Below are 19,353 nucleotides of genomic sequence, written 5' to 3'. Positions count from 1 at the left end.
CACTGTGTGTGTGTGTGTGTGTATGTATGTGAAGTGGAGGAGTCAATGTCACACTCATGAAATAAGGTGACTCTTTATCTCCCCTCGTGTTTGTGTATTAGACCTTGTTAGGATCAGTGACCATGTTTGAAAGATGGTACTGAATAAACATCTCTGGGATAATAAGGGTGTCAAACAATAAACAGTTCAGATATTTCTTTCTATATTCCTATTAAAAACCTACAAGAGTGAACACATGACAGTATAATGAAGCCAGAGTCTTCTGAGGATGCAGAATCTTCCTGTTGCTCCTGTGACTTCTGGGACAATTTCTTGCCATTTGAGTGCAACTATCAGGATGTTTAATACAAACGAGTGATTCTTAGCACCAGGAGACAGTTTCCTTGAATGTCTTATCTAATGCCCTTTCCTCTGTAAAAATCCCCAAAAATTCTGAATTATGGTTGAAATCTAGATGGTACTAGCCAGTGTAAACCAACACTCATGCTGGTCTAAACCTCTCAGACCTTACTTTCTCTCATTTTGGTAGTTCTGTCAATACAACTGTGAGAAATGTCTTAAGGAATCAGTATTTTCTTATAGTTATTTATTTATTTTTTGAGAATGAGATGTGACAAAATGTTATAAATTATGATAAATATTAGAATTAAAATTATGTTTTTGAAACATTAATTCAGAAGGAAGGAAGAGGCGGAGCCAATAGTAATTGAATATTGTAACTGTATATAGCTAAGGTAACATGATCACATTTGGGGTCAGAGTAAAGCAGCTAATACTGCATTCACATGTAAGTGAGATAACAAAATAGTGGTCAAAATAACAGATTACCTCGATAGAAAACTCCCACCATTAAGTTATTGAATCTTATTACAATATAGTGAGTTTAATTATTTTACAGTTAATATATAGTATAATTAAGCATACATTAAAATTAGTTTCAATGCTAGGAACAAATCTTTGGTAAAGGTATTAGGAGCTCAAAAGGTTGCTGAGTAATTAAAGATTGCTGGTAAGCACTTGTCGAATTTACTTGTGGCTCTAAAATTCATTTTGCATGTTTATCTAATTAGTTGCATACAAGACCATAAATTCAATGACATGTTCCCATATCATTTCATTTCTCTTTTGCAAAGTCTTTTAGTACTTTTTTCACCAAAGAAGTTATTTTATATTGCAAAAGCTCTCTGTATGTTTTCCCACCTATAAAGTGTCCTTTTAATAATACTCTATCATAGAGGTCATTATTTGATGATGCAAATGTGCATAAAAATACTGTTTCACATTTCCACTGTCCCTTTGTTCATAGTTTAATTATATGTCTCCCCAGGAAACTCAGCAATCCTTGAGAACATGCTTAATGCTTTAGTCGTCTTTGTTTTAGGCTTTGTTACCGTTCCACAGGGCTGCAATTACCAATTTAACACAGTGAGGGTGAAAGGAAACCCAACTGTAAATTATAAGAAACCTTTGGGACACCCTGCAATTAAATAATGTTGTAACAAAAAGTTTCAGACATTTCTTTCACAATACTTTTTTAAATATTTTTTTTATTTTATGTGCATTGGTCTTTTGCCTGCCTGCATGTCTGTGTGAGGGCATTGGATCCCTTAGAACTGGAATTATAGACAGTTGTGAGCTGCCATATGGATGATAGGAATTGAACCCATGTCCTCAGGAAGAGCAGCCAGTGCTCTTAACTGCTGAGCCATTCTCCAGACCATCTTTCTCAGTAATTAGTGGTCAAGAAAACATATTTTAATACATATTGAAATATGGTAGGTCACAAAAGTCCCTTAAACTCCTGCTCCTATTTATTTATGAGTTTATTACACAGATATTTTGTATATGAAATGATCTTTAGAAATGTATTTTATCTTGTGTTACATTGGAGAAATCAATTAATGCTCTAAATGTCATATCAATGATCTGTAATTAATTCTAAAATATAATTCTCCCTTTTTAGGAAATTATATACTCTGAAATGTTTAAGTTATATTTGTTAAATTTCATATAAGTATATATATATGGGACATTTTATTCCTATACATCCTTTAAACCTGTGTATCTTCATCAGGATCTTTTGAGCTTTTACGCAGTTGCATTTCTCCTCTATTGTTATATGTGTATGTGCAATAAAGTTGAAGATTAAATTAAGATGTGGATCTATTTCCAAGAGAGTTTATTCTCTATCAGGTAGGCATATATAACTAGTTTTATTTGAGTTATAATATCCCCAAGTTAACAGCTGTCTACAAAAGAAATCAAGGCTTATATTAAAATACGAACATTGCATTTAGATTGATATACTTAACATGGGCCATGTTTCATATCTAGGTAAAAAATCCCTGTCTTAGAATGCATATCAGATGTAGGAGCATCAGTGGCATCCTCAAGAAAAAATATAAAAAATCTTGAGAAACAACAAAGTAAAAGAGTAAGGTGGGAATATGATTTTTAAATAGAATATATATACACATATATCTATCTATCTCTGTCTATCATCTATCTATCTATCTATCTATCATCTATCTATCTATCTATCTATCCATCAATCTATCATTGTGGTAATTTAGGAAACACACCTTTGCTTCCAGAGTCTACTGTTTCTCTTATACAGTGCATTGAATTTAAAATGCCTCACAGGATTTCATTCTCTTAAAGGTGAGAACCTATTTTGCTGTACCTTATGGATGATATTGATAATAATATTGGTAGGTATGTTGTAAATTCAGTAGTAATGCTACAAAAGGATGGTGTTGCTGTCACTTAGGTTAGAAGACAAACGAAATACCAAAAATAAAGAAAGCAAAAAGTTACTACACATGCATCTTTATATACTTAACTTATGTTTTAAAAATTTAAAATAAGAAACCAACATTAAAGGGTAAAATAACCTCACATGTTATCTGGAAATGTACGGCATGTTGGTTATCCTAATGAGGAATAGTATTTCTTTTTTTAAAGAATTGTTCCTACTATAATATTTGTTTTAACTATTCTGCTTTAGGATAATAAGTTACTGTTGAATAATGTTAATGACAATAACTTGTTTGTAATAGCAACTGAAGCACCAATTGAAATTAGTAATTTAGAACTAAATATAGAGAAAAAGAAACAGGGGTCATTCTGAATTATAAAACATACAATAATCTGAAGATAGAACTGGGCAAGAAAAAATGAGAACATTGCAACAGTTGACTTCAGAGAAGCACTGGTCTTTGGATACTGAAGTATTAAGACAAGATACCTGACACCTTGGAACATTAACAGGGCTACGTTCTAAAAATTCTCATTTTCCAAACATTCAGCCAATGTAACTTCTCACAAACTTCGTGTGCAACTCAAATATTTTGTATGTTTGTTTGCATTTCTGTTGATACCCTTAAACACATTAAAGGCTGAAAAACAAAACAAACTTTAAAAAAAATAATCACATGAAAGACAGAGAGGACCAGAAGTCACACACTCATTCTGCTCTTGATAAATCGTAGAAATGACAATAGGTTGCTGGGGTTCTTAGTGTGGAAGAAGATGTAGTTTATTGTCACTTAGAACAGGAGCAGCACAAGGATTTTGGGGAAGTAAAAAAAAAAAAAGGAGAAGGAAACATATCCCATTAAAAGGATGTTTGAGTGCTATGAGAGAATATAATAATTATTCTAATGTAAAATATTTCAGGTTTCTTAATTACTTACTTGAAAGAGTGTGTCTTGGTCACTGTTCTATTCCTGTGAAGATAAACCATGATTGTGACAACTCTTTAATGAAAGCCTTGCTTACAGTGTCAGAGGTTTTTGTGTATTAACATCATGATGGGGAGCATGTAGGCACAAAGGCAGGCATGGTGCTGGAGAAGTATATGAACATTCTGTGTGCAGATTTGCCAAAAGCAGGGGGAAAAATGGGCCTCTGGTCCTGACTGGGCTTTTGAAATCTCAAAGCCTACCCCCAGTGACACATTTTCTCCTGGAAGGTGACACCTCCTAATCCTTCCAACGTATGGCCACTCCCTGATGACCAAACATCCAAATTTATGAGTCTATGGGGCCATTCTTATTTAAATGACCACAGTGTCACTCTAGATTTATTTAGTCTAAAAAGTTTTCAGGGGCACTTAGATAATAAAATACTTACATTGGTGTGCAAAATAAATGCCAGCTATCAGCCAAAATGAAATAAGAGAAAGTTTCCCTCAGGTTGGAAACAGTTAACTGTAATCAGTTAAAGGGTATTTCAGCAAATTAATTGAAATTCTCATCAGAAGTGAATAAGAACTTTGAAATGAGGGCAGAGGGCAAGATATAGATGAACAGACTAAAATACTGACCTCAAAACACATCAATCGATAAAAATAGAAAGTGTTTTATCTCTTCTGCTTCCTTTAATAACAGGGATCAGATCAAGAAAAAAAAAGCTCCCTTTGCTCTTCTGCTTCTTAAAATCAGTAACTTCAAAGAATTAAGTCTCTGCTCACATCATTAAGAGATACAGGAGAAAGCTAAGTGGGCTTCAGCTTCAGTGCCCCTTTGTCCTTGATCAGCTGAGTGTCCTGATTCTATTTATCTCTGTCAAGCCCACATATCCCTGTTCCATTATTCCTGAGTCCCTGCTTGGTCCATGTTTCTGAGCTAACAGGATGTGCCCCTCAGAACTGACCACTGTAAGTCTGACAAGGTTGCATTTTTGACAAAGAGAAAGATACTGTTGTACCTTCCACTGAGTACCTCAGTGAAAGTCTTCAAATTTTAGCCTTCATTTTTATAGTTACACACCATTCATATCAGGCACACTAAAGGAAAACTTATAAACTGTGTGGAATTAAAAAAAAATGGTTCTTTAGAAATACAGCTATCAATGTTTGTCTTTTTAAATTGCCAACAGCACGATGTCAGGGACGCTAAATATGTATTCTACTGATTCATATGAAAATGACAACAATAATTATGGCATGTTGAGTACAGTCCTCAAGAGATGTTAGTTGGAAAGTGGCATATATTAACAAAATGGCTATTCACTGCCTAAATAACTTTTAAGACAGGAAACATAAGCAAGACAAGAGCAGAACAAGGTAGGAAATATTTTCAAAATCATTCACAAAGAAAATTAATTTCTCTCAGTGATAATTGGAACATGTTTAATCTTAAAGATAAAGAATTGAACTAATGGCCTGGTCTTGACCCTGACTGAAAGAATTGTATGGTAATGAGAGAGAGCCAAGAGATAGAGAAAATTAAAATTATTTCGTAATTCATTTTTACATTATTAAAGATATTTTGTACACTGTATTGTCCCAACAGTTCAAAGACGCCATTAATTATCTTTTATTGAAACAAAGGACTGTGCCTCTGACAAGAATTTAATGAATTTGGTACCTAAGATGCTTTATGATGATTCCAAGTGACCTCTATTAATGTAACAATTATTATTTTTTAATGTAGATATTTTAGTAATATATGAAAGCATATCTTCAATATACTACTAGAGTCTTTATAATTTTGTTGTTTTCTTTGTCAGTAGTGCCTGATATTGCTGGAAACCATACATACTTTAGCACAACTGTAGTTACACTTATGTAAAGCTTGTGAATTATAACAAAGAATATTTTATATTCTTGCTCCCCACTAATATTGCCACAGGGAACTCTCTTAGAATCAGAATAGATAACCAAGGGGAATATGTTTGTTGTGGTGTGTTAGGGAGGCTTGAAGGACCAAAGTTTACTGATGACTTACTCAGAGGAAGGAATGGTACTCCCAGTGTTTGCTATAGCATCTTCAACTGCAAAAAAAAAAAAAAAAATCCTTCAGGCTAATTCTCAAATAAGCATGGAAATCCTGCAATTTTCTTATAAAAACTGCACTGCTTTTTTTCTTTTCTCCTTCATTGTCCTTCTTTTCTATGCATAGCTTTCTTTAAGTGTACTGTGATCAAATGGAAAATAAAATTAGATCCAGGCTTTGAATGATAGAGCAAAAATCTTCTAGAATTAATATTCATAAAAAAGTGAATAAACCAAGTCCCATCGTCTCTAAACTTTTCTAATTTGACATAATTATACTTATAGAATGTATATGAATAACCAAACACTTTTTAATAAAATGGTACATGAAATTCTCTAGTACTCACTCTTTTGAAAATAAGTATATTATCACAAATATGTTATGAAACATAATACTTGTTCTTACCTGTTTAAGAATTATTTTATTATATTTAATCTCTATTGCCCTGAATTAGTATCCAAGTACCAATCTTATTTAAAAGTACCAATCTTATTTAAAAGTAACTTTTTTCTTCATAAAATTACAGATTTCCCAAGATAAAAGAATGATTGCTTATTAGGTATTATCAAACATATGTAATATGAAATGCAATATCCATTTCTTGAATTGATTCTAGATTTACAAAATAATACTTTATAGGATAATTTAATCTGGGTATGGCAGCACCGGTCTCTATTTCCAGCTACTCAAAAATGTTGAGACAGAAAAACACAAGCTTGATTATGCTAGGACTACACAGTGAGTTCAATGTTAGCCTAGGCAACTTACTGAAACCCAGTCTTAATATAAATATGTATCATGCATTCTTACATACATATATCTTAGTGGTAGTTCATTTGCTAATGATCCATGAAGTTGTAGTTTTAATTACAAGCACTAGTGTAAGTAACAACAGACAAATTTTGAATATATGTTACCTGACAATTTTTTTTTGTTGTTGTTTGTTTGTCAAGACAAGGTTTCTCTGTAGTGTTTGGAGCCTCTCCTGAACTAGCTCTTGTAGAGCAGGCTGGCCTCAAACTCACAGAGATCAACCTGGCTCCAGCTCCTGAGTGCTGAGATTAAAGGTATGAACCATCACCAGCCAGCTATCTGTCAATTTTACATAAAATAATTTTCTGTTTTTTATTTATTTATTTATTTATTTATTTATTTATTTATTTATTTCTTATGTATACAATAGTCTGTCTGTGTGCATGTCTGCATGCCAGAAGAGGGCACCAGACCTCTTTACAGATGGTTGTGAACCACCACGTGGTTGCCGGGAATTGAACTCAGGACCTTTGGAAGAGCAGGCAATGCTCTTAACCACTGAGCCATCTTTCCAGCCCCAATTTTCTGTTTTCCATATTGATTGTAATACTATATGAAATATTTACAGCCTCATAGGCTAGATAAAGGAATCTTACATAGAGCCTGGGAAACCAAGTTAAGTCTCTGAATTCCATAGGGTATAAGGAGAGAACTGATTCATCTAGGTGATCAATCCCTGAATTCCATACATAATCTGTGAGGCTTAAGTGTTGAAGTACAACATATATACACACACACAAGCAAACATACAAACACACACTAAACAGATAAAAAAGGTAATAAAAATTCAAAGATATTTAGGAAATAACATGGCTTGAGAAAATGTGGTGAGGGACAATTGTCTATATTCTGTCGATTATGTTTTAATTAAACAGTGATTGGCTAGTAACTAGAAAGGAAGTATAGGCGGGACAACCAGACAGGAAATAGAGGTGGATCAATGAGAACAGGAGAATTTTGGAAAGAGGGAAGCTCCCTCTGTAGTCCTGTCCAGACACCGAAGAAAGAAAATGTGACTACACCACAGAAAAAGGTACTGAGCCATGTGGATAACACAGATAAGAATAATGGGCTAATGTAAGTTATAAGAGTTAAGAAGAAGCCTGAGCTAATGGGCCAATCAGGTTATGCATAATATAAACCTCTGTGTGATTTCTTTTGGACTTAACTACTGTAGGAACCGGGAAGGACAGAAACCTCAGACAACAAATGATACCCAATGTGTGGACCACTACATCCATATGAAGCCTGACAGAGCTTGGGAAGTAATTCTAGACAGAAAAGAAAAAAGTTAAGCATAGCTTATTGAAAGCAGCATTTTCTCAGGTGGACTCTGCTTGCTAGAGGCAAGCACTCTCATTTAAGAGAGGCTTCCTGAGTCAAAAACCTTGCAGTTCTTTAAAGAGGTCCTGCCATGAAACACTTAAATGATTGAAATGGTTTAAATGATGAAAAGCTAACTGCATGCTTTCTCTTGGTGGCAGGAACCTTGAAACACCATAGAGTTGTGGCAATAAACATGTCTCTGGCTGGTACCTCAGCCATGAGACTGGAATCTCAGAAAGCTAAAGAATGGGCTGGATCCATGAAAACTATTTCCTGGATGGGGGCAGGGACTAATAATATCTCGTTGTTGAGTTGTACAACAATTTATCAGTCAAATTGTTAACTGAAAAAAAAATGGTGGCTTCCAGGTTTTGGAAATATGATCAAATTACCATGAATATCTTGCTCTATTTTATGTTAAAAGCAAATTTCAAATTGTCAATGTATGTACTTGTGATTGTACCTACTAAAAAAATTTGATAGTATGATGGGAGCCTGTGGAGCTTGTTTGAGTTGAACATCTTCTACAATGTCTGCTGTGTTTGGTGTCTTTCAGCTTTACTTCACACTCCTCGCCAAAACTTTGTCCCATGGATGTGGACTATACTAACAGCTGTGTAACAGTATCTCATTGTTATCTTTTGCTTTTTAAAAATACCTTTCAACAATTTCTCATTTTGAAATATTTCAATTTGTTCGAATATAATAAATATATAAACTAATGGCCCATATATTAATACCAAATTTAGGATTTCAACTTGTCTTGAACAATTAAAGCCTTAAATGCTGTGTTTATAAATCAAAGGGAAAATATTACTTAGTATATTTAACTTTACTATTACAAATTTGTTCTTCAAAGTTAAGACATTTTAAGGTGTGTTTGAGAATACAGAGCAAAAAGAAAACAGTTAATACCATACTCATGTAATTTTTACTCTTAGAACAAAAATCTAACAGTCTAATTACCATAACTCCATAAATAAAATATTTATTTTAATAACAACTTTAATTTCCAATAGTAGCTTATTGGAGCCTTGTGAATGCCGTTATGAACTACATAGGAGGCGAACGTAATCTCACATATGTTTTTGCTTTGCAGGTTTCTTAATTCTGTAAAGGTATTTTTATACCCAAAAGGTCATGTTCCACAAAATTTATGCTTTTATAAAATTAGCAAGAAAAAAACCTGTACTTTTCTGCCTAACACTGAGTCATTTTACATTATATCTTAGTACCTCGATAGTATTGCAAGTTTATTTTAACATAACAAACTTCCAAAATGCTTCATTTGTATTAGTAAGAAAATAGAAAATAATGACATTTATTAGAATTAACCTGTCTGACTTGTTATTGGAATGTTATATATGTTAGCATCTTTACATTTCAGAAACTCTTGACTAATGATGTAACCATACTGAACGCTATATCTTCACTTTATTACAATGGTAGTGAGCACTTGGAAATGAAATGAAATAAGTAAAATTAAATAAGAACAGTTGTTTGATCTAAGTGAACAATGTTTCCCAGGGACTCTATTCTCTTCAGTTCCTGGTTTTAAATCATTTACATATGGGTAATACTTAAAAATAGATGTGTTTCCTATACTAGGCAAAGAACTAGAGTAGTCTGTCTTTTGACAATGATGCTGGAATTTTTCTTAGTACACTAAGAAATGTACACTAATGTCTTCTTATTTCATGTCATCATCAATACCCACCCTATTAGATCCATATATCAACTATTTTGAAAGACCTTTCTGCTTCTTTCCAAGCTAGTATAATATGATTTTGTTTGTCACCAAACTTTGAATACCTAATAAACCACACACAATATATTAGTCAATATTTCTAGAGAGTATACATAGCAAGGATCAAAGGACAGTGATATCAGGGAAACAGGTAATAAATTAGGGAGGAGATATGATGGCCAAGTACACAGCATTGAGAAGGCCTTAGGGTTGCAGAATGTCAGGCATTAGATACAGTGCAACAGTAGAGCCAAGTGAGTTCGCAGACTTGAGGGATTCAATCAGTTTAAGGTAGCCAGAGCAGAGTCCCCAGGAGGACAGAGTTTCAACCACAGGAATTTTTGGAGATTCAATGAGAGTCCCTTTTAGCATTCACCAATGCGTGAATCTGTGAACAAACCATCTACCCGTCAGAACAAGGACCACCCTGTAGGCATAGTAGGCACATACTCAAGCACACATGGCACTAGGAAAGGGCACTTTCTACTAGTTTGACTTAAAAAACATATTTTCATGTATGTGCTTACACAGGTATGTATGATTTGAATCCTCAGAAAGTTCTTACAAGGAGAAATATTCTTAAATTTAGTGTTGCTCTGGTTCTACTTTAGAAATCATGAGAACAAGTGCTCAGAGATATAAACATGTTTCCAAATGGCTAAATTGTGTTAGCTAATAATATTTTCAGTCATACAAAAATTTATAGCAATAAGTAAGGTGCAATTTTCAATGTCTGGCATTTGATAAAAAGTTTGGCTCAAAAGAACCGAAAATTCGTGATCTATAATTAGAAAGCTGCCCATTGGAGAAGTAACAGAAAAGAACACATTCCAACATACTTGTTTAACCACATTTTTAAATTTCAAATAGGTAGTAGAAATATAAAGATTGTTACTTAGGAACATGAAAACTACAAAAATTTCCCAAGTCAAAATTCTGTGCAAAAAATAATTATAAAATGTTGAAAGTAAATGAAATATGTTGTTATTGGTGTATTGAGGGACTGTTTCAGAATAAAGTATACTGAATTTGAAGAAAAAAATTAGTTTATAAAATATAACAAGAGAATTAGGTTTTTAAAAAGAATATGAGAAACACACAATATATTTAGAATGTATCAAAAGACACAGTGATTAACATAGTAATTCTGAGTTGAATGACTTTTCTCTTTCAAAGAAATGTTTACAATTAGAAATTATTGTACCATTTTGTATTTATACACTAAGATTTAATCATTTAAAAGATTATCTTTATAGTTATTACTTTTGCCATATTATGTTGTTATTGGAGGACTTGAGAAAGGATTTCTCTGTGTAACAGCCCTCACTATCCTGGAAGTAGCTCTTTAAGATCAGACTGGCCTTGATCTCACAGAGATCTGCCTGTCCTTGCCTCTTGAGTGCTGAGATTAAAGGAGTATGCCACCACCACCTGGTTTATGTTGCTTTTTAACAGTAGTATGCAGATGTACCTTCCTTTCACATTCCCACCACTTGGAAACTTGAAAAACAAGAATGTCGTAGGATACATAACAGGACCCTATCTCAACGGTCCTAAAATGTGAAGGCTGGACAAAGAATTATAAAGATGCATGGTATACATTTATGATAATCTCAATCAAGAAGTTTAGTTAAGATACTAAGAAAAATAAAACCACAAGATAAGCAAGTAATGTAGTAAAAGGCCTTCTGTTTGTTTCCTGGCTGTCCAATCTTGAAATAACCACACAGAAACTATATTATTAAGTGTCTGGCATCTCTCTCTGCTGAGGCTACATGGTTTCTTTTGATTCTGTGTGTTTTCCATCTTTACATGGCTTATTATTCTTACCCTATTTTTTTCTATAAGATTAATATTTACTTTATTATCTTTACTCCTTTAATCTATGACTCTGTACTCTTTTATATTACATTTATTTCCTCTTTACTCTTTTTCTTTTCTCTCCCAAGCCTACATACATTTATCCAACACTGTGACCCCTTTAGAATTCTTTTAGGCGTGCATCTGTCCTATTATGTATCTGAAATCATTTTCTGTCCTGGAGAGCTTCTTAAAATGCTAAGCGTCAGTGTAACTAGGGCCAAGGCTGCTTTGCCTTTTGGCTCTGCCCAGCCCAAAATGTCAGAGTCATGTTCACTGACTCTGCAAGCCTTGCACACTGCCCCAGTTCCAAGTATGCAGCAGGTCTATTTTGCACTATAAATCAGTTTGCAACACTTTGCTCAGAAACCCCATTTAAATGCTCAGTCTCTTAATAGAGCCAAAGTTTTTGCTGGCAACACTGTCCAGGAAGCTGCAGTTTGAGACTGCGAGTTGTTTTTTTTTCTACCACTGAATCAGGAAGATCTCTCTTAAAGGAGCCACAGCCAGCAAATAGAGCCATCTGGGAAAATATGTGGCTAAATTTTGTGTTTTAGTGTCTAGATCCTTTTCAAGCCCTCTCAGGTTTTATGTGGATTTAGCTAGCACATGTTGGAATGCCAATTTGTAGTAAGAGGCAGCTTGTTTCCTGGCAGTTCAGACTCAAAATAACCACACAGAAACTATATTATTTGAAGTACTGTTTGGCTAATAACTTAAACATATTTCTGGCTGACTTTTATATCTTAAATGAACCCAGTTATATTAATCTGTATATTGCCACATGGCTGTGGCTTACCGGGTAAAGTTCTGTCCAGCATCTGACATCTGTCTCTGGCTGGGCTACATGGCTTTTCTGGACTCCGCCTTTTTCCCCCAGCTTTCAGTTTAGTTTTCCCCACCTAGCTCTACTATTTTGCCATATCACAGGACAAGAAATTTTCTTTATTAACCAATGGTATTCACAGCATACAGAGAGGAATCCCACATCAAATTTAAAAAGTTGTAATGGTATTAAACATGAGTAAATACAAGAAGAGGAGCACCATTAGAAAAGACAGAAGATGAGGTCAGTAGCCAAAGACTTCCCTGATAAGGTGAGGCTTAACTGTGTTTGAGTGAGACTCTTAAGAATGTGCTTAGGGAGATTCTGTCTCTGTTTTTACAATAGTTCCTTGGCTTTAGGGCATCAGACAGAGGAGCCTTTTGATGGTCCTTACCCCAGACAGTTAGCAGTGTTTATACAGGGGGCATATTCTCATTCAAATGACTGACAGTAAGTGGGCCTTGGGCCATGGCTCATACTTATTTAGTTAACACTAGCTGACAGCTGCACTTTAGGAGGTCAGCCAAAGAAATTAAGAGAGAGGAGAGGGACAACCACGTGGACTTTCTTTTTCCTAAAATACCCAAACAGAATTCAGACATTAAAGAAACACTGTTTTTCTAAATTTTGGTTCAGAACAGACCACATGAATTTAGGAAGTTATACCAGGATCAAAAGGAGGTAGTGAAAAAGAGAGATTTCTCTGGGAACAATCGTGTATTCGTTTGTAAAGACTGGCTAATTAACCTTACAATAAAGTATCCTAGGATAGTTACATTTTTCCAGGATGGCAACTGGCTAAGAGATAAAAGGAAGACAAGTATCACATTAAAAATGACGTAGTTTTGATATTGCAAATAGCAACATAAACTTTCCATCAGATTTAGGTACAATATTCAAATTGTCATCTTTAGAAAAACTGTGACCTGTGATGGGAGATCTTTGGAAAATTCAAGGCTTATTACTTGTTGAGACTCTGCTATAGAGCTGGGGACATATATTGCAAAGCAAATCATCGGAGGTTCTTCATAATATTTTTCAGAAATAAATATAATCCTCTGTCTTATTATGTCCTTATTATTACGATCATCTCATTTAACACAGGTGGCACAAAGCCTCTCTTGCCTATTTGTGTCCTGACTGGTGTCATTAGTCATTGCTGCTTTCTTTCCTCTTCAATTCTTTAGACTATTATATAGTTCTTCCAAACAATTAACTCTGATACTTTTATACAGTTTGGTCTGTATCTATGCTGATCCCATTTCTGCATCTTTGTATAGGTAGAAAATATTAAGAGTTTTACTACTTATAATTTCCCAGGCACATTCTTTATTTCTTTATTACACAATTATTTATTAGACTTAGCTGTGTATTAAGCATTTTTATCAGTGTAGAAGGCAGTGTGAGTTAGGATATATCAAAAAGAGCCTTCTTCTGAAACCTCAAGTGAGCACAGGTTACAACAGTCTGTGATGAGTCCTCTGTATGGGAAAAACTCAATGCCCAGCAGAGAAACCTTCTTGTCTAAGGAAGGCAGAGTGAACACTAGGCTAGGAAATGTGTTAACAACCAGTAAAATGTTCTGTGAGTAATGTTGACAGTAATGAGATCAGAAAAGTGGAAGGGAACATGTAAGGGAACACAGAAGTAATGGGAGGAAGGGAGTAAAGCAACTTGTAAAGGCAAATGATTTTTCATCTTAAAAACATACAAAGCATTTGATTTAAGTGAAGATTACCATAGTAATTTCAAAGTTTGTTTGACCAAAGTTAATAGAACAGGGTGGAGAAAGCAATGCCAGACAATGAAAAATAAATTTTGTGGTGGGTTCTAAGCAAATAAATATTTATTATTATTATTATTATTATTATTATTATTATTATTATTATTATTTTATTATTATTATTATTATTCCACCAAAAATGGCTTGCAAAGAATGTTTAAAATTCTTTGAACATAAGAAAACAGATGGAATTTGGTGTGGGAAGTCCTTTTGGGTATGTGTTGCTTTTATTGGTTAGTGAATAAAGCTGTTTTCAACCAGTAGCTTAACAGAATAAAGCCAGGCAGGAAACTGAACAGAGATTTTGAGAGAGAGTAAGCAGAGTTAGGAAGAAGTCATGTAGCTACCACAAGAGACAGATGCCTCCACCCAAGCCCACAGATTTTTTGCTGGTAGGCTACCATCTCGTGGTAATGCACAGATTAATGGAGATGCAGTAGCTTAGTATATAAGAGCTAGCTAGCAATATGCTTAACTTACTGGCCAAACAGTATTCAAATAATATAGTTTCTGAGTGTTTGTTTTGGGTCCTAACATAGTTTTTGTCTGATTATTTTGAAACTGGGCAGCTAGGAATGACCAAGCAGCTTCCACCAACAAAATGACATCAATGTGGGCACCTACATCCACATAAAACCTGAGAAAGCTTAGGGAGGAAGTCTAGACACAAGATAACAGAGTTAAGCACAGCTTGTGGTAGCAGTTTGTTTCTTGGGCAGATTCTGTTTGCTAGAGACAAGCATACTTCATTTAAGAGAGGCTTCTGATTCAGCTTAAGCTACAAAAAACCTTGAAACTCTTTAAAGAGGCCTCACCACCAAACACTTAAATGGTGTTCATGAACAGTCAACAGCATGATTTTTGGTGGTGGCAGGTACCTTGAAACTCTGTAGAGTTGTGTCAATAAACATGGTTCCCACCAGTACCTCAGCCATGAAGCTAGACACTCAGAAAGTTAAGGGGTTGGGTGGATCCAGCCATCAAAACCATAGCTTCAGTTCTAGCCATATCACTTAGCAAAAAAAAAAAAAAAAAAAAAAAAAAAAAAGACTCATGTGGGAAAAAAAAAAATCCTCTAAATGGTTTACAATGTGTTTAAAATACATTTAGTCAAAATGATGCTATCTCTCTCAGTAGTATTGAACCATTTTTTATTTTTTAATTTTTGGTTTTTCAAGACAGGGTTTCTCTGCAGCTTTAGAGTCTGTCCTGGAGCTAGCTCTTGTAGACCAGGCTGGTCTCGAACTCACAGAGATCCGCCTGCCTCTGCCTCCCAAGTGCTGGGATTAAAGGCGTGCGCCACCACCGCCTGGCTGAACCATTTTTTAATGAGATGTTATTGAAAACAATGCTAATTCCTAGAATCAAATAATAGGAAGGAAAATAGTATAAGTCTTGCACAATACCTTCCATAACATAAGTAAAATAGTTATTGAACTCATGGATGTTATCAGTCATTTTTTTGTAGTTTTTCAGATCTTACCTCACAATTGGCTTCAGTTAACCTTGGTGGTCCTAGAAAATGGACTTGAGCTGCTTTGGAAGTGTTATTGGAAAGAAGAGGCAAATGTTTAGAGCAACAGGGGATAGCAAAAGGATTTGAGACTCCCCAAGATCAAATTCTTGTCAAGGTTCATTACTCTGATCCTCAGGAACAGGCTCGCTACGATGAATGCACCTTGTCCCTATATAGCACAACAGCTTTAAATGCTTAGGACAGGATTCAGGAACAAAAAAAAAAGAGGACTGAGTCATATATTAGGGTTAAACAGGGCCAGAGAGAACCCTTTATGGACTTCTTACGAAGATTAACTAACGCTATACAATTAGGAGTGACAGACCCTGAAGCTAGACGTGTACTAATTGAATCCTTGACTTTTGCAAATGCCAACTTAGAATGTAAGAAGATCCTTGAGCCTTTTAAAGATAGATCAGCACCCATAGATGAATGCATCTTGCATACAATGAATGTTGATGTATGTTGTGAGGAGGAAGGGGCTGCATCCTGCCACCCAGCTAGCTTAACCCCCAAAATAACCACACACAAATTGTATTAATTAAATTATTGCCTGGCCCATTATTTCTAGCCTCTTATTGGCTAACTCTCACATATTAGTTTAACCCATCTCCATTTATGTGTATCGCCACTTGACTGTGGCTTACTGGCATGAGTCTAACCAGCATCTGTCTCCGGCAGGAAAACCATGGCATCTGCCACACTGCCCTTCTTCCCATAATTCTTTTCTATCTTTCCCACCTACCTGAATTCCACCCTATTAACTAGGCCAAGGCAGTTTCTTTAATAACCAATGAAAGCAACACAAATACCAGAAACATTTCACTGAAACTTGGGTAGGAGAAGTGATTTCCAATGGTATGAGGCGACACCAAAATGCCAAATGATTTAATTGCAAAAGAATAGGATATCTAAGAAGGGACTGTAGACAAGGAATTCCTAGGAATAATATCTCCTTTAGGAATGGCAAGAATAGGAGGACTTAGCCTTCTGGAATATGTAGGAGGGGTGGCAAAGGCCGACATTGGACTAATGAATGTAGATGGACAAGAGGACAAGGCAACCCGATACTACCATGAGAATCCTTGGGGAGCCTCTCACAGTCTCCAATTTCAAACAAGGCCCAGTCATTCCCAGTCACTGTGGAGAACATGTCTCACCAGGAAAATTATACAATCCAGTGCCTGCGGTAAAAAACCATACTGTTCTGGATGATGGAATAGACCTGGAGAATGAGTAAAAAGCCACGTGGTGGCTGCGCATGCTTATAATCCCAGCACTCGAGAGGCAGAGGCAGGCGGAGCTCTGAGTTCGAGGCCAGCCTGGTCTACAAGAGCTAGTTCCAAGACAGGCTCTAGAAACTACAGAGAAACCCTGTCTCGAAAAACCAAACATAAATGAATGAATGAATGAATGAATGAATAAATGAGTAAAAAACTCTAGTAGGAAATAAGAAATGTATATTTTGACAGACTTCTATAAATTATCAAAGACCAAAGCTAGGAGTACATATAGATGACACTGTAATTGAGGGGTTACTAGACACAGGTGCAGCACTACCATTACTCCAGAATCTTGGCATCCAGATTGTCCTCTCCAAGCAACATATATTCAATCCCTATGAACTGGGACCCTATCTCAAATAAAATTAAGCATGAGGTGGGTTGAATACATAGGGACAGAAGGACAAAAAGGAAGTCTGAGGCCATAATGTAGCTAATATTGCAGTTAATTTATGGGGCCATGAGCTATTATAGCAATGGAATACCCAGGTTCACGTTGCTGCAGTCCACAAAGCTCATGTTTCTAGGAAGGATATTATAAAATGTTATTAAAAAAAAGTTACCAGCCATTTATGTTGTACAAGAATGCAAAGCAACTAACAAATCTTCAGAGGTACTAATAACCTTGCCTTTAAAATGGTTAACTGAGAAACCCATATGGGTTAAATAATGACCTCTAATGAAAGACAAATTGCAGGCTTTAGAACAGCTGGTACAGGAGCAATTAGATACTTACCATATTGAAGAATCAACCAGCCCTTGGAATTCGCCTATATTAGTTGTTAAAAAGAAATCTGGAAATGGAGAATGGTGACAGATCTAAAAGCTGCCAACAAGTTTATCCAACCTATGGGCTATCTACAGACTGGAATTTCTCTGCCTTCTTTATTACCAAAAGGATTGCCTCTTAGAGTTATTGATTTAAAATGTGGAGAGAAGATATTATCTTAGAATGGATATTTTTACCACATAAATCAAGTAAAAAATTAAAAACATATGTGGAAAAAGTCTCTGAATTAATTATGAAAGGAAAATTGAGACTTTGTCAACTAGCTGTTATAGACCTAGCAGAGATGATAGTTCCTTTTACTACTAATGAAATTTTTTAAAAAAATATGAGAAGACAATGAACCTTGGCAAAGAGCTTTTGCTAATTTCTAATGAGAGAAATGAATAGCAATTTTCCCTAAAGTGATAGAATTAACCTTATAAATAGAGCTAGTTGGATCTTTCCCAAATTGTATGTGACACACCAATAACTGGAGCTCATACATTTTATACATATGCAAATAAATCAGGGAAGGCAGGTTACATATCAGAAGAATTAAGTAAGGTGGAACAAAGCCCTTATAATTCTGTCCAAAAGGCAGAATTATATGCTATTCTCATGGTGCTAATGGACTTTAAAGAAGCTCTCAATATAGTTACTGATTCACAATAAGCATAAATAGTTGTCTTAAATATTGAAACTGCTATATACCAAATGATACAGAACTGACTTCATTATTCATACAGGTTCAAGATATAATCAGAAATATATTGTCCAATATACATAACACTCATCGGATCCCATATGGGTCTTCCAGGTCCTCTAGAATAAGGTAATGCAGAAATTAATCAATTATTGATTGTAATTGTGCTGAAGACCTCAGAATTTCATAAAAAGCATCATGTCAATAGCAAAAGATTTATGAACGAGTTTTCTATTACATGGCAACAAGCTAAGGAAATTGTAAAGAGATATTCTACTTGCTCTTTCTATAATCAAACACCATTACTAGCAGGGAGAAACCCAAAGGGTGATGGAAAGGATATTCAAAGAAAGATCTGGCAGATAGATGTGTTCCACTTTATAGAATTTGGAAAATTAAAATATGTACACCACACCATTGACGCTTATTCAGGTTTTCAATGAGTAATTTTCTTGAGTTTAGAAAAGGCTGATCCAGTAATTACACATTTATTAGAAGTTATGGCCATCATAGGTATACCTACAAAAATAAAGACAGACAATGGTCCAGCATATGTGTCTAAGAAAATTAAAGTTTTTTGCTTATTGTAATATAAAGATTATTACAGGTATACCACGCAATCCTACAGGTGAAACAGTTATAGAAAGATCAATAGAACTATAAATCATATGCTAAACAAACAGAAAGGGATAGAAAATACCCCCAGAAATAGATTATAAAATGCTTTATTAACCTTGAATTTTCTTAATGCTAATGATGAAGAAACAACAGCAGCAGAGAGACATTGGATAATAGAAAAACTTCTGAATTAAATCAGCCAGTGTAGTTCAGGGATGTACTGACCTCACAATGGAAACCGATGTGTTACACTAAGGAAGGTCTTTTGCTCTTGTTTCCACAGGGGGAAAAACTATGGATACCATCAAAATTAATAAAGATTCAGTTTG

This window comes from Arvicola amphibius, chromosome 11 (genome assembly GCF_903992535.2).
Source record: "Arvicola amphibius chromosome 11, mArvAmp1.2, whole genome shotgun sequence".
NCBI classification, from domain to species: Eukaryota; Metazoa; Chordata; class Mammalia; order Rodentia; family Cricetidae; genus Arvicola; species Arvicola amphibius.
This window is presented reverse-complemented; position numbering follows the sequence as displayed.